General features: G+C 40.2%; 1 protein-coding gene across 2 annotated transcripts in view; it reads right to left on the bottom strand.

The window, feature by feature from the left end:
• daam2 (dishevelled associated activator of morphogenesis 2) overlaps positions 1-24,022 on the bottom strand; it is a 112,259-nt gene that overhangs the window by 86,050 nt on the left and 2,187 nt on the right. The window contains exon 1 of one of the 2 annotated variants that reach the window (XM_015043124.1): positions 2,570-2,812. The exons of the other annotated variant lie outside the window; for it this stretch is intronic. The gene's annotated coding sequence lies outside the window, so the exon portion shown is untranslated. Of the gene's footprint in view, positions 1-2,569; positions 2,813-24,022 lie in introns of those variants that run through there. 2 annotated transcript variants of the gene reach the window in all.

Below are 24,022 nucleotides of genomic sequence, written 5' to 3'. Positions count from 1 at the left end.
TGGAGGAGATTTTCTTCAATCCTCCAGGGGTGTCATTAAAAGCCATTTCATTTAGTTTGATTCATCAAAAAAAAAAAAAAAAGTCATTTCCTGCTGGAGGGAACATTCATTACTGGGACAGACCACTTGAAACGGCAACCAGGGAAGTTGATACAGTGCTTCTGCTGATTTTGATGCTTTAACCAAAACAAAATCTTGAAGTTTGAAACAACAGCTGCCCTGCCACTCTCAGGCGAATATTGTAAACATACCGGATGCCTGGATTCAAGCCAAGAACCAGACGAGACACAAGATCTTTGAAGGAAGCAAAGTCAAGGAAGGAAATTGGTAGTGGTTTTCTGAAAAGGTAGTTTTTGCTTTTCCTTAAGAAACATCCTTAAAGACCTTTAGTAGCTGCTGCTTCTTAAATGTGACCTACAAAAGAAGGATTATGTCATCCAAATACAGAATGTGACTCTGGCAACAACAATGTTAAACTTGGTCCTGGGTGAAGGTTGAACACTGCTGACCCAGTTCTCCACAGGCCATCGGGTGGATCTCTGCCCATCAAAAGGACTGGAGCACTTGCTATTAATATTGGGGCTGAGAGGAAAGTGGACCACACCACATTCCAAAGGCTCCCCAACATTCCCACATATTAACAGGGGTCGGAATGAAATCCAATACTTGGCATCAGTATCCCTCAAACCCCAAAGCACAATCCTGCCGTGTTAAATTGCCGTCTTATTTCATCTTGGAGGAACGCGCCACAGTCACGAGGCCCGACTAAAGATATGTTATTATTTGCGGGGGAAAAAACCTGGCAGGGATACAGCCTCGAAGCCGGTTACCATGACTCTCAGGAGAGAAAGGATGCCGAACTTCCCAGAGACTCAATGTCCTTCCAGCACCCAAGGGTCCTTTCATTTTGAAAGAATTGCATTCGAACTCATTCAAATTACGTAGATGCTTCTAACTTATGAAAAAATACTTTTAAACTAGAAAATAATATTCAAAAAATCTATGTGCAAGTTTGTTTTTGTACATGCTTTTTCCTATGTTCTCACATCAGTTCCCTGTGGCTTCACTACCTTGCCTTTGTTTGACTTTGAATTCTTTGCACCACGGTCCAAATAGCAACCAATATTCCCTGGGTAAGAGGTTAACAGCTGCAGCATTGAGGACTGGAGGCCTCTGGTTAATGTCTGGAATGCTCCTCTGGGATACATATAGCCAGGCAAAAAGGGACTTATCCCTGAAGTGAGCAGAACGTGCTTTTTCCTAAATAGCCTGCAGTAATGCCGTGCTGAATTGAGGCACTGTACGGAGGAGATATGCTTACACATCACAAGCTGCAGGAACTGTGTCACTGGCACAAATACAATAGCGTCATTTGCACGGAAGTGGGTGACCTTCTAGAGAGGTCTGCGACTTTTTTAAGAAGTCGCAGACTATTCCTGGTCATCCATTCTAACTGATTTGCTGCAAACACAACATAAAAATGATCCTTAAGATCAGATTAAAGGAGCTTCACCAAACATCATCCTGTCGTCTTCATCACCGAATTGCCAGTTGGTTGCGGGAGGTTACAGTTTGCTCACGCTAATCCTGAAAGATCAGTAGTACGTGATGAATTATGAATTGTGTCTTCTGTTTTAATTGTTTAGTTTTAGGTCTTTGTGTCAACACCAACATGAGACAGAAGTGTTCCATTTATGAAAAGGTTTTAATGTATAGTGTGTAAATCCCATGCCTTGCACAGACTGTGATGCAAATATGTTCAGTCCTTTCAGGATATATGGAATGTGTGGCGGCCAGGCTGAATGCTGAGCTGACAACCAGCACCAAAGGCTTTGGCCATGTGATTGATGTGCAATGAGCTACAGATGGATGCCTGAAATAGGCCTTCCTCATCACACGACACATCTCATTCTCCGTTGGTTTTTGACATGCTGAACAATTCGCAGATCTTTTGAACGCAAAAGACAATTTTAGCATCAATCTGTTCCAACTCCTTACAAGATTAACACCGAAAGAAAAACAAAAACAAAACAAACAAACAAACAAAAAAAAAACAAAAAAAACAAACAAAAAAAAACAAGCAGATGACTGAACATTTGCAAAGATTCAGAGAAAATTACTTTCCCTGGAGCAAAACTTCTAGGAAGTATATCTAAAAATAAACCCCAGTGTATCACCAGTCTGCACCAGTAGATTTGGGGGTCCGACAGGAAGTGCTGTCAACACTGCTGAATGCAGAGCTCAAACATTAAAACCACACACACTTCACATCCATGCCTTCATTGTCGTTTTTGACCTGAAGCGTGCCCACAATTTACAACAACGTAAAACATAGAATGTTTATCATGGAAGAACAGAAGCCCTTTGTTGTCCTGCTGCTGCAGTTCTGCAGACCATCTAACTGTTTATTTTATAGCCAGCAGCAGTTCGGTTTTCCCTGGTGGGACTGAGCAAGAGGACAAAATGCACGGACGAACCGCATTAAACATCTTGTATGCAAGAGAGAACAAAGCTTTCCTCTACAGACAGGAAAAGTTATAGGCATCAAAATCAAATAAGTCCTACTTACTCAGTTCACAGACGGTGCACTAAGGGATGAATTTTCTTTTCTTCCCTTTACTACGACTCAAGAAAAAGAACCACTCCACACAGTAAGTTTACAAAAGTGATTCAAAGCACTCCTGCATCTTCTGGATTCAGACCATTTCTTTCAGGTTCCATGTCTGGACTTAGTTTTAAAGGGGTTCTTGTGTTTCCATCCACTTGCGTTCCGAGCTTCTGAGTCGAGCCGTGGATTTCAGCTGACTGAGCTCAAAGCAAAGCGAAGCTGTTGACACTGTCCTCTCCAACTCTCCCCCACCCTCTCCCTCTTTTGATTGCTCATCCCTCCTGCCCTCCCTTTCTGGATTCCAGCGCTAGCATATGACAGCATCCATGTGGATTTCAGTAACAAGGTGATAGACTTTCTGTGGCAATACATGCATGGAAGTACAGTACAGATGTGAGGCCAGGGGAGAAAGTGAGACAAGAGGAAATGACCCTCGGTGGTTCGCATTTCCCACAATGCATGCAATCGCAACTCCACCCGAGACATTCCTTCTCTGAGGGAACAGAAAGGCAAGACCAAGACATACCACAAGAGTTGCCCAAAGGAAAGCCACCTTCCTGTTTGTTGGAATCTCGTTGTTAGCACAACAGCACAAAACATATCAACATGGCATTTTTAATTAGAAGCAACAGCTGTGACCCAACCAGGAAACAGATTTTCCTGAGATCCAATCAGTGTTCAATGAGAAGGCAAGACGTTGAGATGGCATGCTAGATAGTGATAAAGATAAAAAAAGAAAAGAAAAGGAAAAACTCAGCTGGCTTTGTCAAGTTCACAGCATTAACTCAGTCTAATGCTATGCACGGAATTGCAGGGGGGAGGGTCATGTCATAGACACGTCTGAGAAGCAGAGGTCAAGCCAGGATAAAAGTGAGAGGTTAGTGGGAGCAAAGATCAACACCAAAAATTCCCAACTGCACTAGTTAGGACTGACAGCATTCTGCGCATTGCCCCCGAAAAACCTAGAGCCGTCCAGCTTTAAAAGGCCATGTAAACAGGACTGGAAAACAAAGCATTATGAACTTTTGAACTAAATATAAAAACCGAGAACCGTGTTAAAGCCTGTGTTTTGGTATAATGCCAAGAGGAAGCATGCGACCCCCTTAAATGCATTCATTTATTTATTTTATTTTATCACAAAAATGTTTCAGGTCAAACAAATTTCAAAATCAGACAAATATAAGCTCAGTAAATACATATTATGTTTTCCACAAGTAAGAAAAGTACAGTTACATATGGAAGGTCCACATCTCGTTATATCTGGTTTAAAGTAAAAAAATAAAATAAAAAATGAAAAAAGACGTCAGACAATGTCCTGGTAGTGTGATAATCTGGATGACTTGCCAGAATTGATAAAACAATGAATTCTGCTCTATACCAGAAAATCCTGTAAGAAACTGTACAGTTTGTGATATTAAGCACAATGGTACTTAGTTTATTCAGTAAGGCAATAATCCAAATTACTCTTTAAAGTTCACTTTTGAGTGGCTAAAAACGTAAGAACTTGAAATGACCTAGTCAAAGTCTGCACATAAATTGAATTCAGATGCTGTGCCATGACCTCAAATAGCCTGGTTATGATAAAAAAAAAAATAAACTTCTAATGGAGCTGAACTAATGCTACAAAAATACCTCCACAGTGCGTACAAGGCTGATTACCAGTTATTTCAAACGCTAAATGGCAGCTATTGCCGCCAACCATGACACAACCAGTTATTAGGTTTATGGGCCAATTACTTTTCACATAGGGCCAGGTTGGTTTGGACAGCATCATTTCCATAGTAAATAAAATCATCACTTGAAAACAGCTTTATATACATTTTCCTTGGGTTATCTTTTCTGATGCAAAAAAAAAGAAGAATTTATTGAGGATGTACATTTCCTTTCAGGTTACAAATGAGAAAACATTTGTAACCTGAAGGATTATTTATTAATCCTTCAGTGATTAATAAATAAACATTTTACTAATAGGCTTAAGCGAAACACAATTAGATTAAATACTCAAATGTGATTAGAGTCAGATTATTATGCTTTAATCTCTATGTGCAGCTTTTCTTTTCAGATTACATATTATATTTTATGAAGAAAATGCATCTTAAGCTACCCCAGCATGTGGCATGACACAGAACTGAATACCTACAAAAGGTAAGGTCTTGTTTGCTTAATTCTCTGCTAATTTATGCAGAAAGACAGTTTTCTTTCTAGAATCTTCCTTCTGTCTTTTCTGACTTTAAACACCACAGCGATACTGAAAAAAAACATTTATCACATTCAGCGCTTTGCAACAACGTCCGTACAGAAGAGTGGTATGTTAGCAAGTAGATATGATCCATTCGCTGACTGAAAAAAAAAAAAAAAAAGCATGTCATTTTTAGTTTTCAGCTAACCACAACCAATCAATATTTGCCCATTTGGCAACCAATAATTGAGCATATAAAAACTCCAGCTCCAGTCGCCAGTCAATTTGTCAGTGGATCTCCATTGATTACTTTGGCTTTTCAAAAATAACACTGCAAATGTATTACTTGAAAGATGCTGTATAACAGAATCTATCGCTAAAATAACAACAACAGATATCGGTTCTGTTTGACACAAAGATGTATTGTCACACACAAAGTGGAGACATTTATAAGCAAAGGGAATGTGGAGGAAAAATAGGTGATTATAATACAATTTTTTCTTTTTGTTTCTTTTTTTCTCTCAGTGGACACAAGACAGATGACACCAAGTCAAAGGCAGTAATGCCTGAGTCCATTCCTAAGCAAGCCCTTGGGATGTATCCATTAACCCAGCAAGGAGAAGCAGGCTTATCTCCGAGACGTCCACTTCCGCTCCTGCGATTCCCCTCTCTCTTTCACAGCTGCATCACTTCCATTTTCTCTCCAGGGTTACCTCACTATCCTCAAACCTCCGAAGGATACTCCTAGGAAGCCCCCTCCCAGGAATAGGCTAAGCTCCAGCTCCAGTCTGGCTAAGTGCACTTGGACTACTCCTGTATCATCCATCAAAACCTGGTAATTGAGGCAAATGGAGCCAGTTTCACATGCTTGAGATAAGTATCATACCCCCCATCCCACCACATTATAAGCCCATCTGCTCTATTATTTTTTGAGGACATGCTTGGGTTTATTTTTCCTACTCAGCGCTCATCTATATTTCCATATTGTCACTTGAAGTCAAGTGGAGAAAACAGAATATGACTTCATTCAAAAATATGACGGTGATTCAGAAACAGGTTTTCTGGTAAAGACTGGCATAGCCTATTGCTTTAAGCCACTCAATCAGCTGCACTAGAGTGATCAAACTTGATAGTCTGCATAGTCTGCAAAGAAACAGCCGTTAAGTTCCAGAGAAGTTGGCATTTCGTCCAAGCTCCTCGTTGAAGAGAAGCTTCAAATTCTCCTCCAAGCCAGCCGCTCTCAGAGCCAACATGGCATGCAGTCATGTTTCACAACATGCCACTCCTCGCAGTATTATTTAGGGTTCCTCTGGACCAGCCAGCTCTTCATTTAAGTTTGTTTTGTTTAAGCCAGGAATTCCTCACGGCAGCACTTTGCACACAACCAACCCGTTCACGCCCGCGCAGAGATAAATTGCCACCGAGAAAAGTACCACTGCTGTCACAAAGCCTGAACTCTTGACAGTGTAAATGTGAGGGCACATCCTGTGTACATGGACTAATTGTATGCTAGCTATAAATCACAATTGCTGGAAGCTCCATCCCATCCATCTTTATAAAGTAATCACAGCAAGGCAGCAAACAATAAATCCAAACGTAATGACCATATCCTTATGGTGACTCTTCACACTCCGCAAGTACTTACTCTTATTCTCTACTTTTGACTTCAGTCTCTCATAACGTTCCATATAGAACTGTAAGACCAAGGGAACCTACATTTAACTTCAAGCCCAAGATTACTTATCATAAACACATTTTCTTTTTTTTGCTAAAAGTAATGGGCATTTGAAGGGTTCCTTTGTCGAGGAGGCAGACTGAGTCAGGTCAAAGATCATCCAACTGCCAGCTCCCACAGTACGTCTTGTGTCTGTGTGGATGTGTGCCAGCTAAATGCTGTTATGTTTGGACAATGGCTCAGCTTTCCGCAGACTGATTCATGATAGCCTCATCATGTTAACCGATGATGTAATACTTTGATCGCTGGCCATGAAGGGCATCAGTATTAGTCTTTGATTGACCGTGCAATGATTTCATTCAGTTTAGCAGTGATAATAAAACGGCTGTATTCAGATTTCTGGTTTTCCCCTTTCCAGTGTGATAGATCAGTTTTTAAGCCACCGTGAAGGGTAATTGCTCTCACACAAAGAGGGCAGCAGCTGAACAATACCAATGCTTTGTTGGTAGACCAAGGATTTATTTATTTCAAAAGATCTTTAAAAAAAAAAAAAAAGAAGAATAAAAATTACTGTTGTGTGCTTTTGCGCCAAAGAATAAGCAAGCAAAACTCACTGGTTCTGCAGCAAAAACCAAAACTGGACGTTTCAGACATGCTTGCAAGAACACAAAAATGTTCACTATATACTTTAAGGCAAAGTATTAGTTGTGAAACATGTAAAATGAGTTAAAATCCAATAATACTAGCATGGACTGCAGCACATTCAAGCTTTTGTGAGATGGCTGGCTGGATAGAAAATATTCCAAACTCCATTTTATTTTTTGTACTGCTTATGCGGTCTGGGGAAAATATCTAGAGACTCCATACATATCCAGACCTACCCAGGTCGCATATGGAACCCTGTTAGCTGACTTTTTATTTTCATTTTTTTTTTTTGCCAAATTAATTAAACAGTTGATGAGTCAGAACATTTTAAGACAGAAGTCTTAATGAGACAGGAACTGTAAGAGCGTTTTCAGATATAAAACAATCACGCTGTTAAGCATTGCACATTAAAAGTATAACAATGTGAATATTCAAGCTTGGAAGCCATCTGTTGGGAGTTTTAACATGTAATAGTGAATTTTAAATACAGAATGGAACCTTTAAAAGTGGATACAGTTTCTTCATAATAGGCAACACCTTAAGGAGTTCGAAATATGAGATGTTAGGTACAAAGGGTCCGCATGAAAACCATACCTCCCATACAACGACTTATTTCACAGCTCCCCTTTGGCCACTATAACCCAGGTGTGTTCACTATGAAGAGAAGAACAGTGACTGACAGTATAGTAATGTAAAAATCTGAAGACTTTGCTCTTTTTCCAGATGCTTTCATTAAAAAAAAAAAATCATTATTAATTTGGCAGCATGAGGTCTTCAATTTATTAAGGAACCAATTTCAGCTGTGCAACTGACACTGTAATTTCTAACATTTACTTACAGAATATGACCGTCCAAATCCCGACACCAGTCTGAACCCAAGTTTAAAGTTTAAATCTACCTTCCAACTGCAATAATAATAATAATAATGTCTGTTCTTAGAACCGATCCGAAGCTTCATAAATCAAGGCATCATCACAGGTTCATGTGTGGTGAAGAATGTCTGGGAAGGGTGACAAAAATGTTTAGATCTGTTTTCAACACTGGAGATAAAATATCTGCCCACGGCTCTGTGCGAGACCAGCACTCTGGGTCAAGACTGTCACAGAATCTCAATAAAACGAGGAGTCATGCCCTACAAACAGGTGTGTCTGCATTCATGGCCCTTCCCTCCCCCTTCTTCCCTGACCCCTGTGCTCTAGTTATTGGTGTGAAACTCTTAAAAGGCCAGCAACTTCAGCAGTGGAGCAAACAACCAAGGTCAACTTTCTTTAGATCCCAAAAGCAGAGTTATAATTGTTGAATTAAAGAATAAGAGTAAGAAAAAGCACACAACATAAATAAAAAAAAAACTGAAAATGCATTACTAATCTGAAAAATGCATTCTGAAAAAGAGAATTTGACAGTCGACACCAAAAGAAAAGTATTCAGACAAATACAGGGAACTTTCATCTGGATCAGTGGACAAATCAGCATACAAAGATTACAATAACAGGAGTCCTTCAAATTTCTAACATCTGCAGTTTTTACCACGATGTGCAAAAGTTGTTTTGCATTTCAGAGTCAAAACAACTTTAAGCTTCATTTCTTTATTGAGCTAAACCGTGCAAGAACATTTAGAGATGACAGAATAGCAATCTTAGTAGCCTGTAATTATATTTCTGGATTTTGCTTAGTAGCTATGTATGTAAAATTGACATTAGTAGTCTTAATTTTAAGTTACTTGTTCTAAAGTTTAATTGCACATTATACAACATTGACTACTTAACTAAGATTAATAGCTAGGACAAACATTTGCAGCAACAAAAAACACTTTTCAAAAATGACACTCTTGTTCTCAATAAGCAACAGGTCCAATCAAACCCAAAGAGACTCGTGATGAAAATAAGCATGAAGTTAACTTATTGTTCCATGGTGCCCTTCTTTTTTATGTGTTGTAATGCTAGGAATGATAGATGGGTGTTGCACTTTGCTGGAGTGAATCTCTTGAGCTCTCTTGGGATGTCAGAAGAATAACAAACACTTCCTGTTTATCTCTGCACTTGGTTGGAACAGTCTGTTCTGATCTACTGCTCATTCCAACCATGATTCTGTAGTTATTACTTATGGGTGCAAAGGAGAGCATGACAATATGTCATCTGAGAAGAAGGGCACAAAGAGCAAACTTAAGAACTGAACGTGGAATGCCCATTGTCTGCTTCCTCCAGCGCCAGCAATTTTGTTTTGCAAAATGAACTACATACTCATAAATAAAATGGATTTTAACTGTTGACAAACACATGTTGCCACATTTCAGCTGACCTTTGTCTTGACAACATCACTCAAAAACAGTGAGTCCATCTGCAAAGCTGCCTCACAAACAGAGGGAAAGGTCAGACATCAAACGCTAAATTCAGCTGAGGGGCTCCCTGGTCATCATCTACCAGCTTATTATGTACATATGTAGGTATCAAACTGTTGTCTGCAGAGTCAACACATCCTCCAGTGGTTACATGGAGAGACAAAGAGGTTTGCGAGATGCTTAAGTTTCAGGACTAGGTCAGAACTACTCCAGTGCCTTAAGCTGATAAGCAAAGTCAGCCCTGCCTGCAGGAAGCTATCAGACTTGTATGTACACAGACGGAATGAGTGTTGATTACACCCAACTTGAACTGATAAGAGCCGCAATCTTAATTAGTGACTCCATTCTTTTCCATATGTGTCACTGATGTTAGAGGGATATCAACACCACAAATTTTCCCAGCTTTTAAAATTGCCACTGGGCTACAGAGCTGCAGCATTTAGACAGATTTCAGAAAAATTGCCATGCTGTCGAGTTCAAATTGTTGATCCACAACCAATATTCAGGCAATGGAAATTAATTCAAGAAGTGGATGATGAATCTATAAACATATTCATAAATAGAGATTTGTATTACAAATCATGAGATTTGTGTTACAAATCAGTTTTCTTCATTTGCTAAGTTGTACCCTGACCATACGATTGGCCCCAGCTACAGTGCTTGAAGCATTTTCATACCCCCTGAACATTATCCCTTTGTGAGAAAAGAACCATAATCTTTAAAGTTAGTTTATTGCAATTTATCATGATAGAGCAAAATAAATCTGCCTGTAATCGTAACATAGAAGTAAGACAAGGTTCACAAAATATTTAACCAATTAAAATCTATCAATGTTGTCTAGAAGCAACAGTCTCTGCAAGTCTTTTAGGGAATGTTTCTAACAGCTTAGCACATCCTTCTTCGTAAAATAGCCAAATCTGAGTCTGATTGGAATGAGAACACCAATTTCCAAGTTTTCCACAGATTCTTAATTGTATTTGTACTGCGGTGGCTTGAGAGCCTTGGGTTTGGCATATTTGTTCATCACTATAATGTGGTGTTTGGGTTAACTTATTACAGTTGCATCTGAGAGGTGGGTTTGCCAGACATGAAGGTAGCTTCCATACAGCGCTTTAGGACTCGCTCGTCTTTTTCTCTTTCTGGGAGGCTGGCTTTCCAAATGGGTAATGTTTCTAGTTACACCTCTTTTTTTTCATTTCTGTGTCATTCAATCTTACCAGTAAGTCAGGCAGAATGCATTTTCTTTTCACAGTGAACTGTTTTTGGACAGCAATAAATTTGAGCAAGTTAATCTTTGTCTGTGGAGTCTCCTATTTTGTTGCCAACTATGAGCCAAGTTGGTAACAGTATGGGTTATAATCATGTTGGAGTCTAGACTGTAGACTTTTGCAATAGTTTTCTAGTTCCATCCATCTACCTATGAAACGTGACCCGCTTTCTGTCCCCGTCGATGAAAGAATCTTCACCAGCCAAAAAAAATAGATCAGACCAGACCTTCTTCTAGGTGTTTAAAGTATCCCCTGCATGGATTGTCTTGCCGCTGGCTTTGTTTTAACACTGGCTCCGTTTTTGCCATTCTACCACATAGATCAGAGTTGTGAGTGCACGACTAGTTGTCTTGTCAACAGATTCTTCCACCTACGCTGTGGATCACAGCTCCTCCAAGCATATCGTGGCTTCACACAGTTTTTAAATGTAATATTTCCTAGCTCAAAACCTCATTTTGTCCAGTTGACTTTAATAAAATATGACAGGATATGGCCCCTGATCACACTAAAATAACTTTGAGCAGCCTCCTGCAAGTACAAATCAACTATAGGCCTCGCATAACCACAGCTGCTAACAGCAGACTATTAGTGGATTGTTGAAAATTTCTTGAAATTGTTGGTTGCCAAAGCAAGTACGAAATAAACATTGGAATATGAAAAGCCTGGTGGTTAGTGGCTCCTTTTGGACCTGACATTTTTGGTAGGAAACAACCCGAAATACAAATGCACAGAATGTTCCAAGGAAGTAACACAGCCAGCACCTGAGAACCTCGCATTTACTTTCACCCTTAAATAAAATTATGCTCTAATTTTCTTTGGTTATAAACAGCAATTAGGACACAACTCTTAAAAAGCTACAACATAAACACAGAAATCACAGTAATCCTATAGGTATGCGTGTTTATGTGAACGAGGATGACTAAATAAACAGACGGAAGTGTGGGAGCACAGATTCAGCCTTCTCGCTGTTGTGTGCTTAAGAGAGACAATATAAATATATTCAGTATCACTCCACGCCGCGCGGAGTGTTGCTAGAGAGCAGAGGTGGAAGGGGAGGTGTCGCTTAGGGATCCATCGAGCACCACTCACCCACGCGAGTGGTAAACGACTGCGTTGATTAAAGCCAGCTGGGCTCCAAGTGGGCTCCTTAGACTGGAAACCAGTGGCACGTGGCTTGGAAATCCATCTGCTTTCTTAATGACACACACTGACATGCCCATACAACATGTTTGTTCATTTTCCATTGCTAAAAGTGTATATATATAAAAAAAAAAAAACACACACAAAAAAAAAACACCCAAACACCCGCAACGCTTGTGAAATCAAGCTCGCAAACAAGTCTCTCCATCACAAGGGTGATGGTTGGAGGAGTTCAAATCAAACCATTGTGGCAAAACAAACACATCCTCAAATCAGGATTTTCCACAGACTGGCTGCAGAAACAGACCTCGTATCCACACTGAGTACTGCAAAACACAAAGACTAAACTTAGACAGCAATGCTGTCTAAAAATGTGCAGGCCTTTAGTCATTTGAAATACAACAGATTGTCAGCTCAGCAGGAGCACGATGACAAGAGGTTTAGTTAAAAGAAGAGGAAAAAAAAAAGGAGAACTTTGACCAGTGCACGCATTTTTATCTCAAAAATGTTTTTAAGCATGTGAGAAATTGAAAGTTTTGGCCATTTTTGTGCAAAAACGTGCTTGCCTTGTATTTGTTTTGTTGGTTTTCACACATGTGACCATCCTCCTGCAAAATGTAGAGGACAGAAGAGAGCTGTGTGGTAAAACTTCAGACCAATTCTTTAAACAGAGTTGCATTTATTTTGTAGGAATGACATCAACGAAGTAATATCTTTCTTTCGTGTTATTAGATAAAACAGTGAAATTGTAGCATACAATCTCAAGGTCCAACAAAAGGATTTACTCAATCACACACAGAGTGTAGACTTAAAAAAATGTTTTCATGTCCATTGTCTGGACAAGAACAAGTTACAAGCAAAGAATGTTTCTAACAATATGAGCAGCTATTTTTTTTTAAACTTCAACAGAATGACAACCTGCTCAAAAACCTTGGCCTCGTACTCCAAATCTGAGTTAATCACATCTCCTCTGGCAGAGACCTGTCAACACACATTGTCCCGATTACATGCCGTTTAAGCTAAATGACCAGGTCCTAAAGCTGTGTCCCGGTACAAACTGCAACAAAAATGTGGGTCAGCAATTTTTCCCCCCCACTGCTTTTCCTCTCTCTCTGCATCTTGGTTTCCTTCCCAGAACAATGAGTCTGACTTTTCTCTTTCCCTCCCACAGCAGTAGGATTGTAGTGGGAAGGGGAACTATTAGGAACACAAAGTAACTGTGGCGCATACAATTCCCCTCCGGAATGCTTTGGAGGATGTAATATAAGACCTCAGTGACCTTCTGACACATTTCAAAGCAGCCTTTTCAAAAAGCACCAGCATCGATTTCTGACATTTGGATGGTGGAGCAATGGTGGTGGTTTGGCGGGGATGGGGAGGGGGATTACTGGTGCTCCTCACCTGTCACCATGTTTCATTTGGAGATGATTTGAAATGCTGTCATCATCTCTGCATACATGTTCTAGTTATGAGATGGGAATAAAGAAGGAATAAAATCTTAGTAAAGTGGAACTGCACATTACTGGCTTGTAAGCAGATTTTTTTTTTTTTCCTCCCTTCATTCCCCATCAAAGATAAAATCACGCAGAACACAAATCGGGAGCTACATCTCCTCTTTCAACAGATCTTGGATGAAATCTAACAAAAGTAAAGCCAGGATGGTAAGAATGTGTTTTTCATTTTCATATGTGAATGTCTGAATTAAGTAGACGCAAAAATTATGATGGATTGTTGAAAATTTCCAACATTTCAACAACATAACCACCTCTTATTTCAATTCTGTCTCCACAAACCCCTTTCATCCTTTCCCAAACACTTATAAAATCAGTATGAGTGGTTCAGACCTCAAAGATTTCATTTCTCAGCCTTGTTGGAAAAAAAGAAGAAGAAAAAAAGAAAAGGGTAAAATCAAAGCAAAATTAAACGAGGCTTCAGTTTGCTGATGTGGTCCTTGCGCTCTGCGGCGGCGAGTTAGAGATAAGGAATGCACAAAACTTCCTGCACTGGGTTCGCCAGACCTCGGACGGTTTACGTGCCGCGGCCGATCGCCATGTCAACCTGGCAGCAAATTGGGGCTGTGGAGGGGAGTTGTAATGATGCAAGGAAAGGACAGACAGAAAGGAACAGGGTAAAAGGTTTTAAACACAGAACAGTCCTTCTGCCAAAACAAGGTTGCTATCAAAATATGTATTGCCTAAACTTCTGGATCTGCATGCTGAATTTACCAAAATAAAACTGCAATTTTATTATTGCAATTCTGACTGGATTTCCCTTAGTAATAATAATAATAATAATAATAATAATATTAATAAAATAAGAATTTATGTTATGTTTATATGGCAGCTGATCTCCATCCTCGGTCGGTCTGCTATTTAACTGCCTATTCTAAGGATTCTGCTTGTCAGCATAATAGAGGAGGTGGAAAGACACAGAGTGGGCAGGGGTAGATATGTTAGTGGATGGATGCAGCAGTATTTGCACAGTGTCTGAACCCAGGGTCTAGTTTGTCTGCCTAATACCTTTAATCCACCCCCACTGCCACCATAAATCCCAGCGGATGACGTTGAGGAAAGCCAGGCGGCATCACTACCCTGACCTTCTGTCACCCCTATTTGCCCCTCCAATGATCACAATATCGTTTGGCCTGAAATATCTCTGTGACTTCTGGACAATGGGACGTTAGTGGGGTGAAAACTGAGATGATGGAGGGAGTGTGAACATCAAATGGTTTTTAAACAATGGATCACTGCCTGAAGGAGCACACCGGCCTGGACACTAAAAAAAAAAAAATAACAAGAGCTATTAAGTTAAGCTGTTGAAAAAGATATCAACCTCCTGCACTGTTAATCCAGACCATTTAATGCATGCCTGCTGGTATGGCGCACACACAGGAGGTTAACTGTTCATCTCACCATTTTCTTCTACTTTTCATTGACTAGAATTTCTTACAAATACCAACAAAGAGGCGTGAACCATTTATGGACAACCTGGCATGCAGCAGGTAAACAAGTGAAGGATCTCTCAGGAGCCGAGTCAGTTCTCTAATTCCTCAGTGCAAAATGTCAAAACTGCACCACATATGTCTATGGTCAAACACCAGAAATGGACAATATGAGTAAAAAACAAACAAACAAACAAACAAAAAAAAACAGTAAAAGAGTTATAAAAATAAGAATGTTTCATTTGTACAACCATCAACAGGGACATGGATATAGAAACTGGAATTTAAAAATATCCTCATCTCCATAGTTACTTGGACATGATCAGATCATTTGAGTTTGTCCAACTCCTGTCATGCGTTTACAGCCGGATCCCCTTAACGCTGATGGCTGATAGTTTATACAACGAGATGTAGAAGAAAAACATCACTCTGCCCAGAGAGGTTGCTGACCAGTGCAAGGGAGGAAGAGGAGGAGGCTGATGGAAGGTGGCGGTGGTGGGGGGAGGTTGTATCTTAGCAACTAAAAGAACAGCAGAAGTGGAGGAGGAAAGAGAATCACCAGGGGATATTTATCACAAGGGAACTGAAGAGTATATGTCACAGGGTGATGACATCTGTTTTATCCAGGTTCCTCTTCCATCTGCAGAACATGAATTTCGAAATTGGAACCAGAACCAACATGAGCACCTGTGTTTTTTATCAACAATGATTATTTATGTCACACAAAGACTCAGGAAACACCAAAGTGCATGCAGAGAGGCAGAAACGAGGTCGAAGTTGCAGGTGAATGTCAGAATTACTGAAGCGAAGGGAATTCAGACGGCCCGTTAGTGTTTCCAGATGATGGAGAACTCGCCAGTGAAGTTAGATCTGGAGAAGTGGTGCCATTTATAAAAACGGCACAAATAAACACCTCGCCTTTCAACGGTCCATTTAAGCCTGCCGGAGATCAATCTGCTCTCCCGAGGGACGCAAGCAGAAGACCCCCTTTCTCAGGAAGCCTCCCTCGAGACAGAACCGTATTCATTCCTCTCCTGAATGCTGTAATCGTGCCAACCGAGCAGTTTGTCATTCTGAATAAAGAAGTTTCTGGCATGAAGGACATGGCTCAGGTCCACTGTTCGGATCGCTTTTTTTTTTTTTCGTTACACCACGGCAAGAAAAAGAAGAAGAAGAAAAAAATTACAACACCGTTCCAGGATCTTTAACTGCTAAATCCATCTCATTGCTCAGACTGAGAGCAATGGCAGTGAGCTCAGAAGATGCATTAGGGTCTGCGAGAAGCCTGAAGCCCACAGTAAAAATGCCCATCAATGCTTTCTATTCTACTTCAGAAGCTTTGAAGTATAACACAAAGTTATTACACGATTAAAAAGAAATGCATGGGAAGAGAATGTAGAAGCCAAATTTAGTCATCTAAAACTCTGTGGAAGAGTTATGATGGTGTTTATCTTTTAAAATGTTTTACTCCTCAGGAGTTTGGTTTTGAATCAATGTGAGAGCTCCGGAGTGATTCCGGCCCGATACAGTGCGCTCGTTCTTCCAGTCTTTCCGTTTATGTTTGTTTGAGTTTCCAGCCCCTGAAGATGGAATCGGGATAAGAATATTATGATGGATTAGTGAAAATACAGTAAGTGAATGGGATCCATCTGCATCCTAAATCTTGTTAAATTGAGGCACTCCTGCATTAGATAACTTCAGTAAAACACATTAGTCACACCAGTAAAGTGAATTACTCAAATTGAATTGAAGATGGAAAAGGACGGCTAAGTTATTTGGAGAACTGGCCAGTTCTTGGTGAGATTTACAGATAAATGGGATTTTCGAAGAAAAGTCACACTCTTGTGGTTCTGTCCATTCTTTGAGAAAAATGTCCAACTTTTCCAAACACTTAATTCAAGCACTCTTAAGTCATTCTCACCCATTTTAAAATATAAACACAAAAATGTTATAAAACATTATCATTAAGTTTTCATACACAAAACGCTAAATGGGTGAGGAAAGATGAAAGGACACAAGAAACATGGATGAAACAAAAAAAGGAGGGAGGAAAAAAATGGAAATATTTTCCAAGGTAATAAATAAAAGTGAGGAAGAAAGGGAAGGAAAACAGGGATGTGAAGAAGGAAGCAAGCAAAGATACGAGGAAGAAAAAGAGAAAAAATACTCTTTGCACTTCTTGACCGCTAAGCCTCTGTTTCAGGGGAGTCCCACAAAGATCCTAAAATAAAAGGCATTATAAACATTCAAATACATTTTTGCTAAAAGCAACACAATACAGGAAATTTAAAACTAAAAGTGGAAAAGTTTTAAAACGCCTCCTAATGAAGGCAAGAGTCAAGTGGCAGGTCTGATTAACAAAACTGCTCATTATACGATAAAAACTTCACAAATCAAGGTCAATAACAAGATCGGCACTCTGCATACACGGCCAAAGCAAACCTTCAACAGCTTGGGCCTTTCTCAAATCTGTGACACATCAAGAGTCGACTTAATCTCGTTTCAGCATCTGAAGTGATTTATTGGTAAGGAGTTCTTTATGCCAGTCTTCCTTATGACCATGCTGAAAGCCCCAAAGCCTCCCTACTGGAACCTGAAAAGAAAAATTGTGCTGTCGAGCCTGACAATAAAAATGAGGGTTCGGGTCAAACAAATACCTTACAAATGCTGTTCGAGAGAGCCTAAAAGGAGACGGCAAATGAATTCTGCTTCTTACCACAAGTGGTTGCTGAGACAACAAGGGCCCCAGAGCCCAGCAGTGGTGGGGCCCAGCGTATCAGAGTACGGAGGACACCCAAGGGAAAAGCCGGTCCAGAGAGCGGGGGACTCTCACGGACGGTGGAGACATTTTCCCACAATCAAACAAAAACAGAGCCGCACAGAGCAGCAAAAAAGAAACAGGAGATGGAGGGAGAGAGGTTAGAAGTGAAGACTTGGAAGAACATGTCTGAAAGAATGCATGACTATAAAACCATTTAAGAATCTACTAAAAGGATGCTTAGTAATCCAAAGACGAACTCAACATTCCTCCCAACTTGTTTAACCTGCAAGTCACCTTAAGTTTCAGAGGCCAGAGGGCTGTGTGGGCCTCCAATAGGCAATTTAGCCAAATCTGCACAGTTCACTGGTAAATGACCTCATTAAGATAATATGTTTAGTGAAAAATCCACTCATCTGTTGCAAATTAAATAGGGTGTCAGGCCACAGAGGACATCTGGACCATTAATGTAGAAGCTTTAGAGCTAATTGAGGGAGGACTCGATCCCAAGAATCAACAAGAAAAAAAAAAAAAAGAAACACAAGGCCAATGCTTCCCCTCAGGAGAAGGTGGATGAAACAAACAATCAGATAGGCTCTGGGATCGGTTTGAGGACAACAGGTTCAAAGGTTCATTTTCCAGAGTTTAGTGTAACCAACTCTTATTGGCTTTTGAGAGCAGACATGATAAGAAAGATGACAATTGGACCAAAGGTACACAAGGTATTTACCCCATGAAGAGCTGGTCATCTCACCCCTTCTCAACTCATTTCATACCAAACATTGTCTAGTATGAAATAGTGGATGTTTCATAGTGACTATGCATCAACTTTTCCCTGCAAGTTTGACAATTCATGCACCAGTCGTTGCCTGTTTTCTAGTCATGTAGGGAAATACAGCTATTGGAGTCACATTACCAATATCCAAAAGCAGGATTTAATAGAGTTATTTATGTTTGAGCAGGAGTACTACTATTATATTTCATCAGACGAAAGTGGATTAAAGTTTTCAGAAAATCTTATAACTAAGATTTGAGTATATGCATCTATATTTGTTGCCACAATTTGTATCTCAGTTTAGAAAGATAAAATGATATGTAATGGCTTAAGTCCAAGCAAAACAGTAAACAAACTGGAAGACAGCTGAGTTTACCAAGGGTTTTTCAAGAGATTTGTGCAAACCTAAAAAGCTTTGTTTTATTTTCTTCAGCAACTGATGGAAAAATGACTTCCAATTTGAAATCTAAAGATTACATCTTCATGAAAATGCAGGAAGAAAGCCTCCTTCTTCAAGAAGGTCTGCAAAAGTTTTCAAACTTCCTTTTATAGAAGTAGCCCCCAGTGCCGGAGATCATGGCCATTATAAATAAGAAGCTGGAATGCAAAGGAGGGGGGCGGTGGAAAATAAACATCCATGCTGCTCCGTTATCTGCACCCAGCTGTGCAGTTTAGAGGCCAGTCCCTGCTTATGATGTCACACTGGCATGGTGTTACTATTGGAGCAGTGGATCGACAAGATTACATTTAATTAGTTCACTTATGAATTGATTCCCCTCCAACAGCAAAATGGCACCTCAAATAAATTCAAACTTTATGGGAATGTCTTAAAGAGAAACGGTGACTTCAAATCGTATATCGAAAAGGATTTTAAAATAGGTTTGCATCGGTATCGGGAGAAGCAGTCGTGCAGCACATCCAGCCATCGCCTTTCACTGTAAATTTAGATGCAAAGTACATTTGAGATGTAAAGGTGAATGGAAACCTGCAGCCAGGATAATAAGGACTAGGTTGACGCATTGCAGGTTTTATAAATGATCCCATATGTGCTCCAGATCCCAAGTGAAAGAGCTGCTTTGTGTTCGATGACGTAGCACGTGCTCGGGTCCCAAGTGGACTCCCCTTCCACTTCCCTCCACTGACAAAACCCTTTCTCGGTAGCTCAGGGTAACGCCAGTCGCGGGGCAGAAACATGGTGTTTGGATGCCCAAGTCTCTGCCCGCCTTCCTGCTTCCTATTTTGGCGGGAGCCAATTACCTGTGACTACTTGGAGACCGAAACAACCAGCGCATTGATGTTTGATGGGAGGAGAGGGACGGAGGGTAAAGACAACTGACCAAAGAGGGGGAGATGGCTGTCACAGAGGAAAGAAATATTAGGACATTCTCAACCTCCATTACCCCGTGAGCTAAATGGCTCCCATTCATGGGGAAATAATTGTCGGAGGCAATCTTCCTTGCCCACCTGCTCCCTGGACTCTGCTGCGATTCACAAACTAATCATCCGACAATCATGCAGTTTTACAGTGGGCTTAGAAAAGAACAGCGGAGTCAACTCAAGTCTCAAAATACCTTCAATTTATATGCGAGGCATTTATAGCAGCAATGGAAACATGCACATTTAATCAAGTAGTCAAGGCAGCAAACTACTGTTTGCAAAAACACTACAGTAGCTCAGAAAAGCCTCGCAACCTCATCAGTCTGCAACTGATGGGGATTTGGGGCGTTTCTTTCATATTTCAGGGGAAAGCTTTTAATTAACAGCAGCAGTATTGTGCTACTTCTCATGTTTAAATCTGGAGCTTCTGGGTTGGTGGAAAATAAAATCAGATGAAATCAATTAAATAAAGAAGCAAGGGAGCAGCAGGATATGTCTTGCACTGTTTCTCAGTGTCCCTCGAGACAAAGTCAAAGCGTCATATAAAAGGAACAACAACTTGAGCCAAGTGACATATCTCAATACAGCTGAATTCAAGCGATAACGTTGTAACTTTAACAGTTGTTGGGATGTCTCAAGTTTCAGAGATCTTCAAAGAACCAAGACTTATTTGAAGTGGTTCAGAACAGAGATCAAGAATCTCTCAGTTCCTCCGTTCTCTTAAAGTCTTTCCTCTTTCCTTAAGAAACATCGCTGCTTCTTCACTCTTTGTTTGCATCAGACCATAGCAACTTATGCACTGTGCAGTGTATGCATTAAAGATAGATAAAAGATTAGTGAGCCGAAGGAGACCTTCAAATAACTTGGAGAAGCAATGATCAAGTTCACTTGAAAACTTTGCAAGAACATCCGCCTGCTTAATAGAGACCACATTTCAATAAGAGTAATACTGACTTGACTCTTCGGTTCACTAATGTTTTCTCTGAGTGCATCAGCTAGTTGTCATTGTGAAAATGAGTTCAACTGAATGACAGGTCAATTTGCTAATAGTCACTCTGAGCTCTTTCATGCCTTTCTGTCAGTTTCCTGTTTGCAAAGCGGTGAATTCATCAATGATCTGGTTTTGTATGTTATCAGTGAAACACCTGAGATTTTTTCTGGAAAGATTGTTTTGTGTAAACATGAGCACAATGGGACTTATTTCCTCCCAAATTATGTTTCAGATGTTTGTTTAAAGATGTAAGCACTAAACCCCTTGTATTTTTTCAACAATAAGTTATATCAATTTTTCCAGCCGTTTCGCAGTACACTCCGTGTTTCTACTGATTCAGAACGTTGCAGATGCCTCTTGTTTTTAATTAGTTCCAACCACAAATAGACTTATGACTTTACATCATTCTTATTCCATAACCACGGTTGTAAATAATTGTAATACAAGTAACAGCAATCTTTGACTCCACTAAAGTATCTGCAAATCATCACAAGACCCCCCACTCAGTGCTTCATGATGCAAAGTAAGGCCCCGACACCAATTTTGGTTCTAACAAACAGAAAGGATAAGAGACACTAGTAGATGTGCATTGAGATTATATTGCAGCGCTTCACACCTGAGTAAACTTTAGGTTGATCTGACGCCAAGGATCTCTGGCACACCAGGAGCATTCCTGTTGTGTTCAGTTGGAGGTTCTGTACAGCAGAGAACAGCCCAACTACTGTATGGACGAAATGGACCAGATCACCCTGCTGATTGTCCCATTATGCTCTGAATTATCCTGAAATTTCAGTCCACCAAGAGAAACCAAGTGCTTACATATTAAAATTGAACATCTGGAGCAGTTTGACAGTCAACTTGAAGGATTCAGGTTTACGGTTTTACCGTCTAAAGACAGCCAAATTAAAACGAAAAACACTTCAGCACTGATGAAATCATACTGATGCTCTTAATTTAGCAAGCACATCATCTCATAATGTAATGCACTGAAAGACAGAGATAGAGATCAGAAATTTGTGGTCAAAAATGTAAGTTGATTTCTACAGGTCGACATATCACTGGGCTTTCGATGGCTTGATTTTTAGACACGTCACTGAATGAATGTGTTTTTTATTTGGTAACCACGTCCACAACAATTTTATTTTTTTTCTTATCATCGTCTCAGCCTGATCCTGCTTGTGTATGTTGCATTCAACTGATCTTAAAAAAAAAAAAAATTAAAATGAAATCGTTTCATTTTTGTCCAGCAAGTTATCCTCACCATCCAATTTTTGGGCAGAGTAAGAAATCCAAATTTGGCCTTTTCTTCAACAAAGCTTCTTTAAAAAGGAAATCCTGCACCTTTTTTTCATATGAAAGTACAATCACAAGGAAAGGTGGTGGGATGCGGACAATACTTTGTCTGGTTTTTCCTTAAACCATCACGGCTAATTACTCCCAGACGTCCTTTTGGGCTGAGCCAGAAACTCTGCAGAGATACAGTGGACTGGTGTGCCGCCACACGAAGAGAAGCAGAGATTGGCTCAAAGCCACATTGTGGTCACTCAGTGGAGATGTGATGGCGCTTGCTACAAACGTGACAATACTGCACTGAGTCCAAACTAGAAAATGTTCACTTTAGGCATAGAATCAGAAGGTAACCTGAAGATGATTCAGTCAAGCATCGGTAGCTTACAGTAGCTTATTTTGCATCAACAATGTTCTCCCTCGTTAGCAATGCTTAAAAGTGACTCCTTTGCCTCTAATCAAATGTTTGATCCCTTCATTTAATGGGCAAATGCATTTGTCAAAGCTTGTCATTACTTCAGGCTTTACATTAGGTGTAGCTTTAAGTTATATGGGTGACATAGTTACACATCTAAATTTGTAGTGAAATTGATTAAAATTGTATTTTAAAGTGCAGATATGCTTTGATAAGGAAAGCAGGCCTTGCAAACAGAAAGAAATGCGAACTGAGCAGCATGGTAGACCTCTGTTCTGGCTCAACAGCCTTAGATCCGCAACATAAGACATTCACCTTGGAGACTCAAAGGTCAAGATAACCTGTCAATCAAAACACCAGGCACTATAAGATCTGACTGCAATTCCCCCTGAGCTGCAGGTCACGAAACAGAGGTCCTGTCTTCTCGCTCCTCTGTGTGGCATGGTGGTTTAGACTTTAAGAATCAGAACCCTTGTGTGCCAGTTCCCAGTCACACCGTGCTGATCAAGGCTCCCACTCATCCTTCCTGCCACAGAAACACACTCACACACACGCACGTGTTTCACCCTCTGCTCAGTCAGCAGTGCTGCAGCCAAAAGCAGAACACCTCAGTCCAGTGGCTCAGTTACTCTTGGATGTCAGACATATTTTCTTTCCCCCGGCCCCCGTCCTCTGAAAACACACAGGTAGCTGAAAAAGGATTCTGCTCTTTAGTCAAAACACTGGACCTAAAAAAAAAAAAACTCTGCAGGATCAAGCTTTCCCAGCCTGACTGGGGAACAATCAGAGAGATATTTCTGTTTTGCATGTGAAATCTAACTTGAAGCTGAACCAGTGGAAAAGCTTAAAGCGCATTAAAAGCTCAGTGGATTGCAGCTCTGCTCGGAAAGTGACGGCCTGCTACAGAGCAGGGCTTTTCAATAAATCCATCCATCACCGATAGCCATTAACACAGTCCGGTGGGGTTGAAGTGAGCAGCCTGTTGATGCCTGCGCCATGTGGATCAAAAATTGTAGAAAACAACGAGCAGAGCTGAATGGATAAATCCTGCAATCACTTACTTCTGTGTGAGGAAGGCATGATTAAAACGTCATTTCTATGTCATAATCTATTCCAATCCTCAAACCCATAATGCTCTTTTTAAAAGTCTTTTTGTTTTCTTATTGCTGGGACCGCTCCCAAACAGTTGAGAGTTTACCAGATTCTCTCAAAGCACCCAAAGTGTTCACATCAATATATGTTTTCATAATATAAAGTATTAAAAACCACAAAATTATATGTATTTATTGGGGCTACATGTGATAGACCAACATAAAGTCTGACATAATGGAAAGGCAAGGAGTGCTGAATGCATTTTTTATAAAAAAATTTTATATGCATGTCATGAGTTAATAATTAGTAGTTTTGCACCTCAGCCCATTTTTCTTGGCAAAATATCTCAAGCTCAACAGGTTGGATGGAGAGCATCTGAAACAAGTACAAGTCTTGCTTTAGGCTCCAAATTTATTTCTGCACTTTGGCCATTGCAACACATGAATATGGGTTGGAATTTGGGTTGCACTGTTGTCCAACTAGCAGGTTTAATCTCTACCCCACTCAAATCTTTTGCACCATCTAGACATTTT

This window comes from Poecilia latipinna, unplaced genomic scaffold, assembly GCF_001443285.1.
Source record: "Poecilia latipinna isolate Pla-1442-1.1 unplaced genomic scaffold, P_latipinna-1.0 Scaffold617, whole genome shotgun sequence".
Classification (NCBI taxonomy): Eukaryota; Metazoa; Chordata; class Actinopteri; order Cyprinodontiformes; family Poeciliidae; genus Poecilia; species Poecilia latipinna.
The sequence above is the reverse complement of the archived record's forward strand: the minus strand, read 5'-3'. Positions and strand labels throughout refer to the sequence as shown.